This window comes from Gymnodraco acuticeps, unplaced genomic scaffold (genome assembly GCF_902827175.1).
Source record: "Gymnodraco acuticeps unplaced genomic scaffold, fGymAcu1.1, whole genome shotgun sequence".
NCBI classification, from domain to species: Eukaryota; Metazoa; Chordata; class Actinopteri; order Perciformes; family Bathydraconidae; genus Gymnodraco; species Gymnodraco acuticeps.
Window position 1 is genome coordinate 971,753 of NW_022990224.1, and position 17,920 is coordinate 989,672.

General features: G+C 38.2%; 13 non-coding genes across 13 annotated transcripts; all 13 read right to left on the reverse strand.

Moving 5' to 3' along the window:
• Window positions 1-2,072: 2,072 nt before the first annotated feature.
• Window positions 2,073-2,213, reverse strand: LOC117547906. The gene has a single exon (XR_004569258.1). It is a non-coding gene; the product is annotated as a U4 spliceosomal RNA (small nuclear RNA).
• A 1,089-nt stretch (window positions 2,214-3,302) lies between these two features.
• Window positions 3,303-3,444, reverse strand: LOC117547918. Its single transcript, XR_004569269.1, has one exon. It is a non-coding gene; the product is annotated as a U4 spliceosomal RNA (small nuclear RNA).
• A 942-nt stretch (window positions 3,445-4,386) lies between these two features.
• On the reverse strand, window positions 4,387-4,527 carry LOC117547905. Its single transcript, XR_004569257.1, has one exon. It is a non-coding gene; the product is annotated as a U4 spliceosomal RNA (small nuclear RNA).
• A 2,209-nt stretch (window positions 4,528-6,736) lies between these two features.
• Window positions 6,737-6,878, reverse strand: LOC117547914. The gene has a single exon (XR_004569265.1). It is a non-coding gene; the product is annotated as a U4 spliceosomal RNA (small nuclear RNA).
• Window positions 6,879-7,353: 475 nt separating this feature from the next.
• On the reverse strand, window positions 7,354-7,495 carry LOC117547912. The gene has a single exon (XR_004569263.1). It is a non-coding gene; the product is annotated as a U4 spliceosomal RNA (small nuclear RNA).
• Window positions 7,496-8,579: 1,084 nt separating this feature from the next.
• On the reverse strand, window positions 8,580-8,721 carry LOC117547915. The gene has a single exon (XR_004569266.1). It is a non-coding gene; the product is annotated as a U4 spliceosomal RNA (small nuclear RNA).
• A 474-nt stretch (window positions 8,722-9,195) lies between these two features.
• Window positions 9,196-9,336, reverse strand: LOC117547921. Its single transcript, XR_004569272.1, has one exon. It is a non-coding gene; the product is annotated as a U4 spliceosomal RNA (small nuclear RNA).
• A 2,210-nt stretch (window positions 9,337-11,546) lies between these two features.
• On the reverse strand, window positions 11,547-11,688 carry LOC117547910. The gene has a single exon (XR_004569262.1). It is a non-coding gene; the product is annotated as a U4 spliceosomal RNA (small nuclear RNA).
• Window positions 11,689-12,775: 1,087 nt separating this feature from the next.
• Window positions 12,776-12,917, reverse strand: LOC117547913. The gene has a single exon (XR_004569264.1). It is a non-coding gene; the product is annotated as a U4 spliceosomal RNA (small nuclear RNA).
• Window positions 12,918-13,392: 475 nt separating this feature from the next.
• LOC117547920 lies at window positions 13,393-13,533 on the reverse strand. The gene has a single exon (XR_004569271.1). It is a non-coding gene; the product is annotated as a U4 spliceosomal RNA (small nuclear RNA).
• A 1,176-nt stretch (window positions 13,534-14,709) lies between these two features.
• On the reverse strand, window positions 14,710-14,850 carry LOC117547922. Its single transcript, XR_004569273.1, has one exon. It is a non-coding gene; the product is annotated as a U4 spliceosomal RNA (small nuclear RNA).
• Window positions 14,851-16,032: 1,182 nt separating this feature from the next.
• LOC117547908 lies at window positions 16,033-16,174 on the reverse strand. Its single transcript, XR_004569260.1, has one exon. It is a non-coding gene; the product is annotated as a U4 spliceosomal RNA (small nuclear RNA).
• A 531-nt stretch (window positions 16,175-16,705) lies between these two features.
• Window positions 16,706-16,846, reverse strand: LOC117547916. Its single transcript, XR_004569267.1, has one exon. It is a non-coding gene; the product is annotated as a U4 spliceosomal RNA (small nuclear RNA).
• Window positions 16,847-17,920: the final 1,074 nt, after the last annotated feature.

The following is a 17,920-nucleotide window of genomic DNA, read 5'->3' on the forward strand; positions in this document are numbered from 1 at the left end:
CATGCAAAAGAAACGAAACACTGACCTAAAAAGTCCTCGTTAAAATCTCTTCCAAGACACTCCATTAACGCCTTTGTGATGTCATCAGCCGTTGTTCCATCCAACTCGATCAGCTCCCAAAAAAACGTTTCGGGCTCAGCATCAGCTAATGCTGAGCGTAGACACACAACAAGCACCGTTTTACCACTAATAGTGGTAGATTCATCGACCAAAACACAGAGTTTTCTTTGGTTTTCTGTAATGTCTTTTGCCATTTTTTTTCTTCAGCTCATGAGCTATGTGGTCGATGATTTCGCCACAGGTTTTATTGGAGTGCAAAACCCTGCCCACGTTCAGCCCATTCAGTTTCTGTACATTCAAATCAATTGGCATGTCTGTGAATGGCCGGCTATGTTTGCCAATTTTATATGCCGTTCGAAAAACTCTGATAGTGGTGTCTAATTCAGATTTATGCATAGACTGCACTTGATGTTGAATAGTTTCACGTGAAGCAGATGTAAGGATGTCAGCAGCTTTTACATGGGCTTGTGATTCTTTATGTTCTTTGATTTTTTTTCTCAGGCTAGCTTGTTGTTTGCCCTTGTCAACACCGAAATGAGACACTGCACACTCACCCCATTCAGTTGACAGTTTCAGTCCTTGTCCAGTGTGTATTCCCAAAGATTTGACATCTCTGCATATCCGACATCCTAGCTTCTTATCTTTAAGAAGGAGCCATGCATTGGTCTTGCAAAAATATTGCACCTGGTCCGTTGTCCAGCAGTCAGGTGCATCGCTTTGCCCGGTGTTGGTGGTGGCAGTTGAGCCAGCAGCAGCTAACTTTAGAGGCTCTGGAGGAGGCGGCGGAGCTAGTGCTAATGCTAATGCACTAGAACTTGGAGCAGGAGGATCAACCAAAGAAAGCTCCCCATCAGACACAATTTCCAACACAGGCACAGCATTCTCTGTATTTGAAGTTTCTTCCGGCGACAACCGCTGTCTTTTTGCACTTTTATTAATCCACGCTAACATTTTAGAAATGCTAATTTGTGACGTGACTTGCTTTCCTTCTCTCGGGGGCGTGCCTGCTCTGTTCTATCACTCTACATAGCCACCCACTGGGTGGGAGTTGCACTGCATAAACACAACACACGTGCATCTAGGTATGTAAATTGTAAAGCATTAAAACATGGTTTTACTAACAGTTTTCAGTATGTTGTTACTTCGGCATTATTATTATTATTATTTTGAAACGTGTATTACTATTAAATCACGGTCAAATAGGTTAATTTTGACATAGTCGTTTCCACCACAGTATTTACATGGAGAAGATAAGCCCCGCCCCCTCTCCAGCACGTTCTGTTTGAATGACAGGAGTAAACAGCTGACAGCCGCTGTGAAACTCCAGCGGTTAGAGCGATGAGAATGTCCGTTCGGCACCTCATGACGCATCTACTGAGTACCGGGCGGCTGTATATATATATATATGGATGTATAATAAGAACGGCGGGAGAGTGTTGAGTACTGGCACGGTGCATGAGTACCGGAGTACCGCCAGCATGCCGGTACTGAGCAAGAAGTGCCGGTACTCCATGGGTCAGAACCAGAAGTGCCGGTACTGCGTACCGGTGAGTACCGGCCCAATTCCAGCACTGAACACACCTTTCTGACAGGGTTTAACATGCATACTGTTGAAAGACTCCAAGGAAACTCTGAATGTAGACTTTTAGTGTATGCTTAGGACAAGTTAGTTAACTTATATGGGGTGTGTGACTGTCCTGCTATAGTTTGGATGGATTAAGACATAAGAAGGTCAGTGTGCCTGATTGTTGTTAAGAAAGACCTCCTGCGAAATGTTTTGAAATAAGAAATGATTCAACTTTATTTATACAGACAGTAATTGTACAGAAATTGCATCATAGAGTGGGAAAGAAAACATATCTAAGATTCAAATCAAACACAATGTAACCGAGATGAAGGACACAAGTGAGTTAATGTAGACAAATGGGAAAGAAGTTTGATCATATATTCGGTTTTTCTTCTTAAAGTGAAGCCTTTTTATGATGTATTATTATTGTTTAACAGTTTATCGGTCTCCTGAGAGACTGTCAAAAATTGCCGTCGCCGACTATATTTCAAGTCGTCTAGGCGGGGTATTGGGTAAAGTTTTCAACCAGCAATAATCGCGCCTCAGCTAAACCTCATGGGCTACGATACTGCCACTGCGCAGGGATAATGATCACAGGTTGCAGAGGAGGAGGTTATAAAGTGAACACACCTTTCTGACAGGGTTTAACATGCATACTGTTGAAAGACTGCAATCAAACTCTGAATGTAGACTTGTAGTGTATTGTTATGATAAGTAGTTAAAGTGGACATATAATGCTATTTTTAGGCAATAACATAGGTCTCAGATATATACAAATATATAAAAAATATGTCTATGAAGTGTTTTGCTCAAAATACCAAACAGATCACCCATACTAGCCATGCCTCGTCATATCCCTCTATTTCACTTCCTGTTTCAAAAGTGCTGATTTTGGCTATAATCATCTCTAAAAAAAAAAAAATTAATTAAAAAAAAGGAGGGGGCTGAGCTCATGAGAGAGATTCTACCGCAGATTCTGCCGTGATGAAACGCCATATCATGGATTATCAAGGATTATTTCTGTAACAGTATGGAGCTCAAAGGCTTTCTCTCTTGTCGGTTATACCACAAGGTGAGTTCCTTTTTATTTCCTGCTTCTTCACACAGTATAATCTGGGCTGATTAAGACTAAACACACTTACCAAAGAAGGTTACAAATTAAGTTGTTGTCAGAGTAGCCCTTTATATTTATTTTAGCATCCCAAAATATAGTTTTTTACTAAGTGTATGTGTTATATAACCTTTCAAAAATATAGTGTCCGAATATAGACTTCCTACAAAACGTTTTGAAATAAGATATGATTCAACTTTATTTATACCAAGGGTAATTGTACAGAAGTTGCATCATAACGTGGGAAAGGATACAGATATTTAGGGTTCAAATCAAACACAATGTAACCAAATGAAGATCACATGTGAGTTAATGTAGACAAATAGGAACTAAGTTTAAAGACAGGTATTCTAGGTTTTTTAGAACAAGAAGTGAAGAATACCAGTTGTGAAAAGACTTAATTAGTTGTGGAGAAAGTTCCTAGTTCACGAAATTCATTAAATCATTATTGACATAGTGGAGAGTTTGGACAATGATATTATCAATCCAGTGGTGGTACAGCATCTTCTTACAACAGCAGAGCCTTTTCATATGAAATATTATTAATATTTAACACTTTATCGGTCTCCTGAGAGACTGTCAAAAATTGCCGTCGCCAACTATATTTCAAGTCGTCTTGGGCGGGGTATTGGGTAAAGTTTTCAACCAGCAATAATCGCGCCTCGGATAAACCTCATGGACTACGATACTGCCACTGCGCAGGGATAATGATCACAGGTTGCAGAGGAGGAGGTTATAAGGTGAACACACCTTTCTGACAGGGTTTAACATGCATACTGTTGAAAGACTCCAAGGAAACTCTGAATGTAGACTTATGAAAGCTTTAGCGCAAGTTCAATAAGGAAGACCTAACTCGAGTCACTCACACGTCACTCTATGGCTCCCTTCCCCCCTCATTAAATATGAGGGCGTCACGCCTCAGCAGCCAATCGCTGCACATGCTAAATGCCTTAAATACCTGCTCTTCCTCCCTGTCAGTTGTCATTGCAGATGATCACACGCAACCCGCCTCCACCCCTCTCGCCTCCCGTCTCCTTCAGGACAAAGCTAAACCTTCCTCCTTCAGACTGGTCTCACCTACTCATCACCACCACCAGTGTCTAGACCCCGGGGATTTCATCGGAGCGGTGCTTTCCCTCCTGAATGATTATCCTGCAAACCGGGGGCCTAATCGCCAAACACCATTACATTCTCCTGTTGTACTATCATGGCAATCATTTCATTCATATGACGTGTAAACAATAAATATGTAATTCTTACATCACGTCTCTCCGGGTTGAATTAGTGTATGCTTAGGACAAGTTAGTTAACTTATATGGGGTGTGTGACTGTCCTGCTATAGTTTGGATGGATTAAGACATAAGAAGGTCAGTGTGCCTGATTGTTGTTAAGAAAGACCTCCTGCGAAATGTTTTGAAATAAGAAATGATTCAACTTTATTTATACAGAGAGTAATTGTACAGAAATTGCATCATAGAGTGGGAAAGAAAACATATCTAAGATTCAAATTAAACACAATGTAACCGAGATGAAGGTCACAAGTGAGTTAATGTAGACAAATGGGAAAGAAGTTTGATCATATATTCTGTTTTTCTTCTTAAAGTGAAGCCTTTTTATGATGTATTATTATTGTTTAACAGTTTATCGGTCTCCTGAGAGACTGTCAAAAATTGCCGTCGCCGACTATATTTCAAGTCGTCTAGGCGGGGTATTGGGTAAAGTTTTCAACCAGCAATAATCGCGCCTCAGATAAACCTCATGGGCTACGATACTGCCACTGCGCAGGGATAATGATCACAGGTTGTAGAGGAGGAGGTTGTAAGGTGAACACACCTTTCTGACAGGGTTTAACATGCATACTGTTGAAAGGCTCCAAGGAAACTCTGTATGCAGACTTGTAGTGTATTGTTAGGATAAGTTAGTTAAAGTGCACCTATCATGCTATTTTTAGGCAATAGCATAGGTCTCAGATATATACAAATATATAAAAAACATGTCTATGAAGTGTTTTGCTCAAAATACCAAACAGATTACCCATACTAGCCATGCCTCGTCATATCCCTCTATTTCACTTCCTGTTTCAAAAGTGCTGATTTTGGCTATAAAGCTCTAGAAGAAAAAAAAATTATAAAAAAAAAAGGAGGGGGCTGAGCTCATGCGAGAGATTCTACCGCAGATTCTGCCGTGATGAAACGCCATATCATGGATTATCAAGGATTATTTCTGTAACAGTATGGAGCTCAAAGGCTTTCTCTCTTGTCGGTTATGCCAAGCCCCCAGGAAGTGCGCCGGACTCAGATGAAAATATTCGTGCTGGCCAAACGGCGGTACTACACTTCCGTTTGGTTGCCAGGCCCGGAAACACTTTTTCCCATTGACTTACATGGGGAAAGAGTGGTCTGTAAATTGCTGGATAATTTTTTTTAAACTAAATAAACTACCCAGTATGAACACTTGTATAGCCCTTATTAAAAACATTCGTTCCTCAAGATGTAATAATGTGCTAATAACGTTATTCTGAGAGTTATTTCCCTCTGCATTATGAACGCGCATCTAACCCACGGGACCGCGCCGCCCGGCACGTTCATGTTACGTGTCCCGACCAATCAGAACACACTGTGCTCACAGGGAGGGTGGGGGCTGGAGCTATTGGAGCTACAACGAGCCGTTAAAGGCAGAGAGTGAAATTCAGTGAATACACGTAGTTTACAGAGATGCTGTTTGAGAACCAATGTGAGTTGCGTTTATCTTTACCCATGGATGCACAATAAGAACGGACCCATATCATCTTACTGCCATCCCATGGAGCTGTAATAATGGATATATTGCACATGTTTGCTGTAATTCATTATCATACTACATGGGCTGTATGATTAAATATTGTACCGTAAATGTTGTATTAAATAAAGTTAATATTACTTATTATTATAAGTATATATATTATATATATATATATACATGCAATCATTATTTTATGCTAAATGAAGCTCTGTTGCTTGGATATTACTAGATCCTGTTACAGTGTAGTATAAGTACATAACGATTGATGTGTACATTAGCATAATTACTAGCTAGCCGCTAGCTGCTAACTGCCGCCTCGTTAATATCAAATCCATCATAATAACAAATCATGTCATGAACGTGCGGTGCTGTTACGTGTACGCAAATTGACGTGCTTGATGTGAACGAGCATTTTGGTTAAAGTTGCGCATGCGCTATGAGCGCACATACGGGTACTTCTCAGGCATGCCGGGTAATCTGTGACGTTTCGCTCTCTCAAAAGTTGGGCCATTTTATCATCATGCGCTATTGAGCAACTATCGTGGGAATGAATGAGGCCCCGCCTCCCACGCTGTATCCAGTTCTTATTATACATCCATGGGTTATACCACAAGGTGAGTTCCTTTTTATTTCCTGCTTCTTCATACAGTATGCTCTGGGCTGATTAAGACTAAACACACTTACCAAAGAAGGTTACAAATTAAGTTGTTGTCAGAGTAGCCCTTTATATTTATTTTAGCATCCCAAAATATAGTTTTTTACTAACTGTATGTGTTATATAACCTTTCAAAAATATAGTGTCCAAATATAGACTTCCTGCAAAACGTTTTGAAATAAGATATGATTCAACTTTATTTATACCAAGGTTAATTGTACAGAAGTTGCATCATAACGTGGGAAAGGATACAGATATGTAGGGTTCAAATCAAACACAATGTAACCAAATGAAGATCACATGTGAGTTAATGTAGACAAATAGGAACTAAGTTTAAAGACAGGTATTCTAGGTTTTTTAGAACAAGAAGTGAAGAATACCAGTTGTGAAAAGACTTAATTAGTTGTGGAGAAAGTTCCTAGTTCACGAAATTCATTAAATCATTATTGACATAGTGGAGAGTTTGGACAATGATATTATCAATCCAGTGGTGGTACAGCATCTTCTTACAACAACAGAGCCTTTTCATATGAAATATTATTAATATTTAACACTTTATCGGTCTCCTGAGAGACTGTCAAAAATTGCCGTCGCCGACTATATTTCAAGTCGTCTTGGGCGGGGTATTGGGTAAAGTTTTCAACCAGCAATAATCGCGCCTCGGATAAACCTCATGGACTACGATACTGCCACTGCGCAGGGATAATGATCACAGGTTGCAGAGGAGGAGGTTATAAGGTGAACACACCTTTCTGACAGGGTTTAACATGTATACTGTTGAAAGACTCCAAGGAAACTCTGAATGTAGACTTTTAGTGTATGCTTAGGACAAGTTAGTTAACTTATATGGGGTGTGTGACTGTCCTGCTATAGTTTGGATGGATTAAGACATAAGAAGGTCAGTGTGCCTGATTGTTGTTAAGAAAGACCTCCTGCGAAATGTTTTGAAATAAGAAATGATTCAACTTTATTTATACAGAGAGTAATTGTACAGAAATTGCATCATAGAGTGGGAAAGAAAACACATCTAAGATTCAAATCAAACACAATGTAACCAAGATGAAGGTCACAAGTGAGTTAATGTAGACAAATGGGAAAGAAGTTTGAACATGTATTCTGTTTTTCTTCTTAAAGTGAAGCCTTTTTATGATGTATTATTATAGTTTAACAGTTTATCGGTCTCCTGAGAGACTGTCAAAAATTGCCGTCGCCGACTATATTTCAAGTCGTCTTGGGCGGGGTATTGGTTAAAGTTTTCAACCAGCAATAATCGCGCCTCGGATAAACCTCATGGGCTACGATACTGCCACTGCGCACAGATAATGATCACAGGTTGTAGAGGAGGAGGTTATAAGGTGAACACACCTTTCTGACAGGGTTTAACATGCGTACTGTTGAAAGACTCCAAGGAAACTCTGTATGCAGACTTGTAGTGTATTGTTAGGATAAGTTAGTTAAAGTGGACATATCATGCTATTTTTAGGCAATAGCATAGGTCTCAGATATATACAAATATATAAAAAACATGTCTATGAAGTGTTTTGCTCAAAATACCAAACAGATCACCCATACTAGCCATGCCTCATATCCCTCTATTTCACTTCCTGTTTAAAAAGTGCTGATTTTGGCTATAAAGCTCTAAAAAATTAAAAAATTATAAAAAAAAGGAGGGGGCTGAGCTCATGCAAGAGATTCTACCGCAGATTCTGCCGTGATGAAACGCCATATCATGGATTATCAAGGATTATTTCTGTAACAGTATGGAGCTCAAAGGCTTTCTCTCTTGTCGGTTATACCACAAGGTGAGTTCCTTTTTATTTCCTGCTTCTTCACACAGTATGCTCTGGGCTGATTAAGACTAAACACACTTACCAAAGAAGGTTACAAATTAAGTTGTTGTCAGAGTAGCCCTTTATATTTATTTTAGCATCCCAAAATATAGTTTTTTACTAACTGTATGTATTATATAACCTTTCAAAAATATAGTGTCCGAATATAGACTTCCTGCAAAACGTTTTGAAATAAGATATGATTCAACTTTATTTATACCAAGGGTAATTGTACAGAAGTTGCATCATAACGTCGGAAAGGATACAGATATTTAGGGTTCAAATCAAACACAATGTATACAAATGAAGATCACATGTGACTTAATGTAGACAAAAAGGAACTAAGTTTAAAGACAGGTATTCTAGGTTTTTTAGAACAAGAAGTGAAGAAGACCAGTTGTGAAAAGACTTAATTAGTTGTGGAGAAAGTTCCTAGTTCACGAAATTCATTAAATCATTATTGACATAGTGGAGAGTTTGGACAATGATATTATCAATCCAGTGGTGGTACAGCATCTTCTTACAACAGCAGAGCCTTTTCATATGAAATATTATTAATATTTAACACTTTATCGGTCTCCTGAGAGACTGTCAAAAATTGCCGTCGCCGACTATATTTCAAGTCGTCTTGGGCGGGGTATTGGGTAAAGTTTTCAACCAGCAATAATCGCGCCTCGGATAAACCTCATGGACTACGATACTGCCACTGCGCAGGGATACATATCACAGGTTGCAGAGGAGGAGGTTATAAGGTGAACACACCTTTCTGACAGGGTTTAACATGTATACTGTTGAAAGACTCCAAGGAAACTCTGAATGTAGACTTTTAGTGTATGCTTAGACAAGTTAGTTAACTTATATGGGGTGTGTGACTGTCCTGCTATAGTTTGGATGGATTAAGACATAAGAAGGTCAGTGTGTCTGATTGTTGTTAAGAAAGACCTCCTGCGAAATGTTTTGAAATAAGAAATGATTCAACTTTATTTATACAGAGAGTAATTGTACAGAAATTGCATCATAGAGTGGGAAAGAAAACATATCTAAGATTCAAATCAAACACAATGTAACCGAGATGAAGGACACAAGTGAGTTAATGTAGACAAATGGGAAAGAAGTTTGATCATATATTCGGTTTTTCTTCTTAAAGTGAAGCCTTTTTATGATGTATTATTATTGTTTAACAGTTTATCGGTCTCCTGAGAGACTGTCAAAAATTGCCGTCGCCGACTATATTTCAAGTCGTCTAGGCGGGGTATTGGGTAAAGTTTTCAACCAGCAATAATCGCGCCTCGGATAAACCTCATGGGCTACGATACTGCCACTGCGCAGGGATAATAATCACAGGTTGTAGAGGAGGAGGTTATAAGGTGAACACACCTTTCTGACAGGGTTTAACATGCATACTGTTGAAAGGCTCCAAGGAAACTCTGTATGCAGACTTGTAGTGTATTGTTAGGATAAATTAGTTAAAGTGCACCTATCATGCTATTTTTAGGCAATAGCATAGGTCTCAGATATATACAAATATATAAAAAACATGTCTATGAAGTGTTTTGCTCAAAATACCAAACAGATCACCCATACTAGCCATGCCTCGTCATATCCCTCTATTTCACTTCCTGTTTCAAAAGTGCTGATTTTGGCTATAAAGCTCTAAAAAAAAAAAAATGTAATAAAAAAAAAAGGAGGGGGCTGAGCTCATGTGAGAGATTCTACCGCAGATTCTGCCGTGATGAAACGCCATATCATGGATTATCAAGGATTATTTCTGTAACAGTATGGAGCTCAAAGGCTTTCTCTCTTGTCGGTTATACCAAGCCCCCAGGAAGTGCGCCGGACTCAGATGAAAATATTCGTGCTGGCCAAACGGCGGTACTACACTTCCGTTTGGTTGCCAGGCCCGGAAACACTTTTTCCCATTGACTTACATGGGGAAAGAGTGGTCTGTAAATCGTTGGATAATTTTTTTTAACTAAATAAACTACCCAGTATGAACACTTGTATAGCCCTTATTAAAAACATTCGTTCCTCAAGTTGTAATAATGTGCTAATAACGTTATTCTGAGAGTTATTTCCCTCTGCATTATGAACGCGCATCTAACCCACGGGACCGCGCCGCCCGGCACGATCATGTTACGTGTCCCGACCAATCAGAACACACTGTGCTCACAGGGAGGGTGGGGGCTGGAGCTATTGGAGCTACAACGAGCCGTTAAAGGCAGAGAGTGAAATTCAGTGAATACACGTAGTTTACAGAGATGCTGTTTGAGAAACCAATGTGAGTTGCGTTTATCTTTACCCATGGATGCACAATAAGAACGGACCCATATCATCTTACTGCCATCCCATGGAGCTGTAATAATGGATATATTGCACATGTTTGCTGTAATTCATTATCATACTACATGGGCTGTATGATTAAATATTGTACCGTAAATGTTGTATTAAATAAAGTTAATATTACTTATTATAAGTATATATATTATATATATATATATATATATACAGTGCAATCATTATTTCATGCTAAATGAAGCTCTGTTGCTTGGATATCACTAGATCTTGTTACAGCGTAATATAAGTACATAACGATTGATGTGGACATTAGCATAATTACTAGCTAGCCGCTAGCTGCTAACTACCCGCCTCGTTAATATCAAATCCATCATAATAACAAATCATTACCATGCTGTCATGAACGTGCGGTGCTGTTACGTGTATGCAAATTGACGTGCTTGATGTGAACGAGCATTTTGGTTAAAGTTGCGCATGCGCTATGTGCGCACATACGGGTACTTCTCAGGCATGCCGGGTAATCTGTGACGTTTCGCTCTCTCAAAAGTTGGGCCATTTTATCATCATGCGCTAATGAGCAACTCTCATAGGAATGAATGAGGCCCCGCCTCCCACGCTGTATCCAGTTCTTATTATACATCCATGGGTTATACCACAAGGTGAGTTCCTTTTTATTTCCTGCTTCTTCACACAGTATGCTCTGGGCTGATTAAGACTAAACACACTTACCAAAGAAGGTTACAAATTAAGTTGTTGTCAGAGTAGCCCTTTATATTTATTTTAGCATCCCAAAATATAGTTTTTTACTAACTGTATGTGTTATAAAACCTTTCAAAAATATAGTGTCCTGCAAAACGTTTTGAAATAAGATATGATTCAACTTTATTTATACCAAGGGTAATTGAACAGAAGTTGCATCATAACGTGGGAAAGGATACAGATATTTAGGGTTCAAATCAAACAATGTAACCAAATGAAGTTCACATGTGAGTTAATGTAGACAAATAGGAACTAAGTTTAAAGACAGGTATTCTAGGTTTTTTAGAACAAAAAGTGAAGAATACCAGTTGTGAAAAGACTTAATTAGTTGTGTAGAAAGTTCCTAGTTCACGAAATTCATTAAATCATTATTGACATCTAGTGGAGAGTTTGGACAATGATATTATCAATCCAGTGGTGGGACGGCATCTTCTTACAACAGCAGAGCCTTTTCATATGAAATATTATTAATATTTAACACTTTATCGGTCTCCTGAGAGACTGTCAAAAATTGCCGTCGCCGACTATATTTCAAGTCGTCTTGGGCGGGGTATTGGGTAAAGTTTTCAACCAGCAATAATCGCGCCTCGGATAAACCTCATGGGCTACGATACTGCCACTGCGCACAGATAATGATCACAGGTTGCAGAGGAGGAGGTTATAAGGTGAACACACCTTTCTGACAGGGTTTAACATGCGTACTGTTGTAAGACTCCAAGGAAACTCTGTATGCAGACTTGTAGTGTATTGTTAGGATAAATTAGTTAAAGTGGACATATCATGCTATTTTTTGGCAATAGCATAGGTCTCAGATATATACAAATTTATAAAAAACATGTCTATGAAGTGTTTTGCTCAAAATACCAAACAGATCACCCATACTAGCCATGCCTCATATCCCTCTATTTCACTTCCTGTTTAAAAAGTGCTGATTTTGGCTATAAAGCTCTAAAAAAAAAAAAAAATTATAAAAAAAAAAGGAGGGGGCTGAGCTCATGCGAGAGATTCTACCGCAGATTCTGCCGTGATGAAACGCCATATCATGGATTATCAAGGATTATTTCTGTAACAGTATGGAGCTCAAAGGCTTTCTCTCTTGTCGGTTATACCACAAGGTGAGTTCCTTTTTATTTCCTGCTTCTTCACACAGTATAATCTGGGCTGATTAAGACTAAACACACTTACCAAAGAAGGTTACAAATTAAGTTGTTGTCAGAGTAGCCCTTTATATTTATTTTAGCATCCCAAAATATAGTTTTTTACTAACTGTATGTGTTATATAACCTTTCAAAAATATAGTGTCCAAATATAGACGTCCTGCAAAACGTTTTGAAATAAGATATGATTCAACTTTATTTATACCAAGGGTAATTGTACAGAAGTTGCATCATAACGTGGGAAAGGATACAGATATTTAGGGTTCAAATCAAACACAATGTAACCAAATGAAGATCACATGTGAGTTAATGTAGACAAATAGGAACTAAGTTTAAAGACAGGTATTCTAGGTTTTTTAGAACAAGAAGTGAAGAATACCAGTTGTGAAAAGACTTAATTAGTTGTGGAGAAAGTTCCTAGTTCACGAAATTCATTAAATCATTATTGACATAGTGGAGAGTTTGGACAATGATATTATCAATCCAGTGGTGGTACAGCATCTTCTTACAACAGCAGAGCCTTTTCATATGAAATATTCTTAATATTTAACACTTTATCGGTCTCCTGAGAGACTGTCAAAAATTGCCGTCGCCGACTATTTTTCAAGTCGTCTTGGGCGGGGTATTGGGTAAAGTTTTCAACCAGCAATAATCGCGCCTCGGATAAACCTCATGGACTACGATACTGCCACTGCGCAGGGATAATGATCACAGGTTGCAGAGGAGGAGGTTATAAGGTGAACACACCTTTCTGACAGGGTTTAACATGTATACTGTTGAAAGACTCCAAGGAAACTCTGAATGTAGACTTTTAGTGTATGCTTAGGACAAGTTAGTTAACTTATATGGGGTGTGTGACTGTCCTGCTATAGTTTGGATGGATTAAGACATAAGAAGGTCAGTGTGCCTGATTGTTGTTAAGAAAGACCTCCTGCGAAACGTTTTGAAATAAGATATCATTCAACTTTATGTATACAGAGGGTAATTGTACAGAGGTTGCATCATAGAGTGGGAAAGAAAATATATCTAAGATTCAAATCAAACACAATGTAACCAAGATGAAGGACACAAGTGAGTTAATGTAGACAAATGGGAACGAAGTTTGAACATGTATTCTGTTTTTATTCTTAAAGTGAAGCCTTTTTATGATATTTTAATATTGTTTAACAGTTTATCGGTCTCCTGAGAGACTGTCAAAAATTGCCATCGCCGACTATATTTCAAGTCGTCTAGGCGGGGTATTGGGTAAAGTTTTCAACCAGCAATAATCGCGCCTCGGATAAACCTCATGGGCTACGATACTGCCACTGCGCACAGATAATGATCACAGGTTGTAGAGGAGGAGGTTATAAGGTGAACACACCTTTCTGACATGGTTTAACATGTATACTGTTGAAAGACTCCAAGGAAACTCTGTATGCAGACTTGTAGTGTATTGTTAGGATAAGTTAGTTAAAGTGGACATATCATACTATTTTTAGGCAATAGCATAGGTCTCAGATATATCCAAATATATAAAAAACATGTCTATGAAGTGTTTTGCTCAAAATACCAAACAGATCACCCATACTAGCCATGCCTCATATCCCTCTATTTCACTTCCTGTTTAAAAAGTGCTGATTTTGGCTATAAAGCTCTAAAAAAACAAAAAATGTAATAAAAAAAAAGGAGGGGGCTGAGCTCATGCGAGATATTCTACCGCAGATACTGCCGTGATGAAACGCCATATCATGGATTATCAAGGATTATTTCTGTAACAGTATGGAGCTCAAAGGCTTTCTCTCTTGCCGGTTATACCACAAGGTGAGTTCCTTTTTATTTCCTACTTCTTCACACAGTATGCTCTGGGTTGATTAAGACTAAACACACTTACCAAAGAAGGTTACAAATTAAGTTGTTCTCAGAGTAGCCCTTTTAGTGTATGCTTAGGACAAGTTAGTTAATTTATATGGGGTGTGTGACTGTCCTGCTATAGTTTGGATGGATTAAGACATAAGAAGGTCAGTGTGCCTGATTGTTGTTAAGAAAGACCTCCTGCGAAACGTTTTGAAATAAGATATCATTCAACTTTATGTATACAGAGGGTAATTGTACAAAGGTTGCATCATAGAGTGGGAAAGAAAATATATCTAAGATTCAAATCAAACACAATGTAACCAAGATGAAGGATACAAGTGAGTTAATGTAGACAAATGGGAAAGAAGTTTGAACATGTATTCTGTTTTTCTTCTTAACGTGAAGCCTTTTTATGGTATATTATTATTGTTTTAAAAAAGTAAGGTATTCTGGGGTTTCTAGAACAAGAAGTGAAGAATAACTGTGTACTCTGTGTTATCATGAAATAGTTGTGTTGGAAGTTCCCCATCCACAGCATTCCTTCACATAATCATTATTGACATCTAGTGGAGAGTCCTGGTAATTACATTATCAACAGATTGATGGGAAGGCCAGAGCCATTTTTTATTATAGAATATTAGTGTTAAACAAGTCATCGGTCTCCTGAGAGACTGTCAAAAATTGCCGTCGCCGACTATATTTCAAGTCGTCTAGGCGGGGTATTGGGTAAAGTTTTCAACCAGCAATAATCGCGCCTCGGATAAACCTCATGGGCTACGATACTGCCACTGCGCAGAGATAATGATCACAGGTTGCAGAGGAGGAGGTTATAAGGTGAACACACCTTTCTGACAGGGTTTAACATGCATACTGTTGAAAGGCTCCAAGGAAACTCTGTATGCAGACTTGTAGTGTATGCTTAGGACAAGTTAGTTAACTTATATGGCGTATACTAGACAGAGTATGCTCTGGGCTTGTTGGAGCTATATATATCTCTTTATATTATTTAATAGTTTAACATTTATTTTCTTGCTGTTTATAGTGTTTATTATTATCATTTATTTATATGTATTCTTAGTTAGCGTCATAAATTAAAGTAGTTTCTATGCTTTTATTTTGAAGGCATGTTTTGGGCACTGGGAGATTAGAGCACCTGGTGTAATTGTATATATTGGGGACAGGTGGGTGGTGTGAGCCACAGCACTAGTAGGCAAACGGTTTTTTACCAGGGTGGTTCAAGCCACACAAAGGAAAGCCATGGGAACGGCTTAAGGAAAAGAGGTATAGGAAACCTGTTCATTGTACTATATTATTGGAATAAAATGCACAAATTGAGGTTCTTGTCTGGACTTGGATGATCATTGCCCTGCGTAAGATCTAGTGCCTCGGCGGCTGTTTTAGTTCTATAGGATTTTGGCCGCTACAGGGCTGATTAAGACTAAACACACTTTCCAAAGAAGGTTACAAATTAAGTTGTGCTCAGAGTTGTCCTTATATTTATTTCAGAATCACAAAATATAGTATTTTGTTAACTGTATGTGTTAAATAACCTTTCAAGAATAAGTGTCCGAATATACACTTCCTAACGTGTTGAAATAAGATATGATTCAACTTTATTTATACCGAGGGTAATTGTAGAAATAGCATTATAAAGTGGGAAAGGATACAGATATTTAAGGTTAAAATCAAACACAGTTTAAACCAAATAGAGATCACAAGTGAATTAGTGTATAATACACATATAGAATAAGTATAAAGTAAGGTATTCTGGGGTTTCTAGAACAAGAAGTGAAGAATAACTAACTGTGTACTCTGTGTTATCATGAAAATAGTTGTGTTGGAAGTTCCCCATCCACAGCATTCCTTCACATAATCATTATTGACATCTAGTGGAGAGTCCTGGTAATTACATTATCAATAGATTGATGGGAAGGCTAGAGCCATTTTTTATTATAGAATATTAGTGTTAAACAAGTTATCGGTCTCCTGAGAGACTGTCAAAAATTGCCGTCGCCGACTATATTTCAAGTCGTCTTGGGCGGGGTATTGGGTAAAGTTTTCAACCAGCAATAATCGCGCCTCGGATAAACCTCATGGGCTACGATACTGCCACTGCGCAAAGCTAACGATTACAGGCTGTGTAGGACTATGATATAATGTGAACACACCCTTCTGACATGGTTTAACATGCATACTGTTGAAAGACTGCAATCAAACTCTGAAAGTAGACTTTTAGCGTATGGTTAGGATAAATTAGTTAATTTATATGGCGTATATAGTAGACACAGTATGCTCTGGGCTGATTAAGACTAAATACACTTACCAAAGAAGGTTACAAATTAAGTTGTTCTCAGACTAGCCCTTTATATTAATTTTAGAATCACAAAATATAGTATTTTGTTAACCGTATGTGTTATATAACCTTTCAAAAATATAGTGTCCGAATAAAGACTTCATACAAAACGTTTTGGAATAAGATATGATTCAACTTTATTTATACCGAGGGTAATTGTACAGAAGTTGGAAAGGATAGATCAGGGGTTCAAAGTCAAACACAATGTATTCAAATGAAGATCACAAGTGAGTTAATGTAGACAAATTCTTTTTAAAGTGAAGCCTTTTTATAATAAATTATTATTTTTAACAAGTTATCGGTCTCCTGAGAGACTGTCAAAAATTGCCGTCGCCGACTATATTTCAAGTCGTCTAGGCGGGGTATTGGGTAAAGTTTTCAACCAGCAATAATCGCGCCTCGGATAAACCTCATGGGCTACGATACTGCCACTGCGCAAAGCTAAAGATTCAGCAGCACGTTCTGGTATGTGTATCTGATACATACGTAGTTGAGTTACGGTCCTAACGCTTTGCCGGAAGACACTCATATGGTCTTCTCAGCATACAATTAATTTACTTTCCTAAATCATTTAGTCAGTTAGTCTCTTAACACCGTCATTTCCCCCCCCCAATTAGCTTGTTTTAGGTTTAAATGTATTAACTATCGCCGTACCGCAATGCATCTTGGGATACAATCTCTCATACTTTCGTTGTATTGCCAGCCCTGCTTTATTGTGCCGTTTATGTTTATTTAAAAGGAATACAAACGTTGACGTTGCACATTAAGTAATGATAAGACACACAAACACTCTCAAGTTTGTCATTTTAAAGTTTTAATATATAACAAAGTAAGTGGCTGACAACCTACGATGGCCCTTTAGACCGAAATTCTAAACATTACCAAGTTTCAAAAGGGAACACACACACTCAGGTGAAAACGTCATTGTTGAATACAACAATTGCATTGTAAATATTAAGTAGGATGTTAAATATGTCATGCAGAAATTCACTTTTTAGGGGCAGCATTTTAAACGGCTTCCTTGTAACTCGTCCTTTGAAAAGTTATACTTCTAAACACCACCAGATGTCGACATAGACGAGGATAAACCTGCTCTGTTTTTCCTGTCAAGCCCTTGACATAACGTTACACAACAAATAACGTTACATTATCTTAAAAAAATATATGTTTTATGGAGTTGCGAAATCTTGTGATGCCATTTAAAGTAACGTTGACCTATTTTGCACGTGCGGAAGATACGTAACTTTGGGATATGTTTACCATCACCGTTTACTGACACTATTCATTATCGCCTGGTTAAAATAATGTAATAATAATGCCGCAAATATAACGTTTTTGTGTAGCTTGTTGAGTCCCTAATACATTAGGGAATGCTAGCCCTCCCCCGTAGCTAACAAGTACAAGATTACACTTGTCTTACCTACTCGCTGCTTTAAACGATAACACTTGAACATTGAATCAAAAGTGAAATCCATAAAGAATAGATCCTCTATTATGCGGAGATGCTGACAGGAATT